Raw genomic sequence first — 2,200 nt, 5'->3', positions numbered from 1 at the left:
TGAAGGAGTTTTTCAGGTTTCTTTGGGATCGTGTTGGCCAACAGAAGGGTCTATTTAGCCAACTAGGATGCTTAGAATTTTATTTTTGGTTTCCATTCTCCCCTTTCTGGCCAAGATTTGCCAGAAGCAACATCAATGGCCAAACTTTTATTTTGTTGTGTATTGTTGCTGCAGTGGTGTGGCTACCTGGCCTGCATCCATCCTGTCCCTTGCTGGGACCCCCATAGCCAAGACACTTAGATCCAAAAGACTCATAGTCAATGTAAGCATTCTAGGCCAGGCAGGAGTGGAAGTGTGCAGGCATTCATCAAACCTTTAAAATCTTCTAAGTAGTGTTAGAGCCAAAAAGTCAAAAGGCAAGTTTACAGAACTGATTTATCTATAACTTTTATGCATTGAGCTACTGCAGTCTTGGTTTTAGTTACAGACTTGTAGGAATTAGCTGTGCAGAACATAAGCATTTTGTTAAAACCATTTAAACTAGGGAGTTTAGAGACTTTTGTTGTATTGCAATGCTTTTGCAGTCTTTTAGTAATTTGTTCTAAGATGGCTAATAAAAAATAATAAGATCTCCCCAGGCACAAAAACTATGCATAATTGTATCTATCTATCTTCATAAATCTCATAACTGGGAGTACTATACTCAGGAAGCTTTGTTACTTGATATCCTCTGGGCAATTTTCTTTTTAACTCTATAGGAAGCAGGAAATTCTTTATGGTTGGGGTAGACAGAAAGGGGCCACATAATGACCCAGGAGGAAAAGTCTCTCATTTTGTCAGCTGTTTAGGCATCTGAATACCCACCCTTGATGTGGAGGGTCTGCACTAATTCTATCCCTCAGAATCCATACTTACAATCCCACATGTCCACTGCTTCTGCAGTAGTCCCTGGGCCTAGAGGAAAGATGCTTATATTTCCCCTAGAGGTAAGTTTTACCAGTGGGACATTAGCAATGAAAGTAGATTCAGCCCAGTGGGATTCTAAATAAGTTTTAAATTTTGGAGCTTTCAGGTACAGAGAGAAAGGGAGTATTTGTTGCTTTACCCAATTTTGTAAGCTATAAATAGCTCAAAAGAAAAGGGGTTTTTTGTGGGTTTCCCGCCTGCCGCAGCGTTGAACCATAATCATGGTGGACACGATGGAGTTGCCCAGGTTGCGCATCAATGCCGGAATGCTAGCTCAGTTCATCGACAAGCCTGTCTGCTTTGTAGGGAAGCTGGAAAAGATTCATCCCACTGGAAAAATTTTTATTCTTTCAGATGGAGAAGGAAAAAATGGAACCATCGAATTGATGGAACCTTTTGATGAAGAAATCTCCGGAATTATGGAAGTGGTTGGAAGAGTAACCGCCAAGGCCACCATCACGTGTACATCTTATGTCCAGTTTAAAGAAGACAACCATCCTTTTGATCTTGGACTTTACAATGAAGCTGTGAAAATTATTCATGAGTTTCCTCAGTTTTATCCTTTAGGGATTGTGCAACATGATTGATCTTGATGGAGTTTCAAATGAGCTATATTAAAGACTATTAAAGGAAGCCCCTCTTGTTTGAGGGAGAGATTTCTGTGCTTTCTGATATTTAACTTGCTCTTTTAAGATATTCCAACCTAGAGTTTTGATGGAACTGATATATTGACGGTTCTCACCTAAGCCCTTTTATAAAGAATTGCTACTCCAATATATGGTCAGATTAGATGCAAGAATAAAGCAGTTGTCTGAGTTTAGGTTTCTATTTTATTAATAAAAACTAAAAAAAAAAAAAAAAAAGAACAGAAAAGAAAAGAAAAAGCCGGGTTTTTTTTGTCTGTTTTTTTCAACTGTGGAAAACAAAACAAAAGGCCATAAGCCGCTGCCTGGCTTCTGACAATGACACGGAAGGAACAGACAACTAAGAAGTAAAACAATTTAAATGTGGTAGTATTAAGGCACAGAAAATGATTTTATAATTTGGATAGAGGACTGTTGCCAGGCTGGAAGTGCAGTGGCGCAAATCTCGGCTCACTGCAATCTCTGCCTCCCGGTTCAAGTGATTGTCCTGCCTTAGCCCACCTGAGTAGATAAGATTACAGGCGTGTGCCACCACACCGGTTACTTTTTGTATTTTTTAGTAGAGATGGCATTCACATGTTGGCCAGGATGGTCTTGATCTCCTGGACCTCATGATCTGCCCCGCTTGGCCTCCCAAAGTGTTGGGATTT

At 40.0% G+C, this 2,200-nt stretch overlaps 1 pseudogene; it reads left to right on the top strand.

Annotated features, from left to right (window-relative positions):
• Nucleotides 1-1,127: 1,127 nt before the first annotated feature.
• LOC108518530 (replication protein A 14 kDa subunit pseudogene) lies at nt 1,128-1,493 on the top strand (annotated as a pseudogene).
• Nucleotides 1,494-2,200: the final 707 nt, after the last annotated feature.

This window comes from Rhinopithecus bieti, unplaced genomic scaffold (assembly GCF_001698545.2).
Source record: "Rhinopithecus bieti isolate Rb0 unplaced genomic scaffold, ASM169854v2 scaffold_43749, whole genome shotgun sequence".
Classification (NCBI taxonomy): Eukaryota; Metazoa; Chordata; class Mammalia; order Primates; family Cercopithecidae; genus Rhinopithecus; species Rhinopithecus bieti.
Note: the sequence above shows the minus strand (reverse complement) of the source record. Positions and strands in the feature narration are given on the sequence as shown.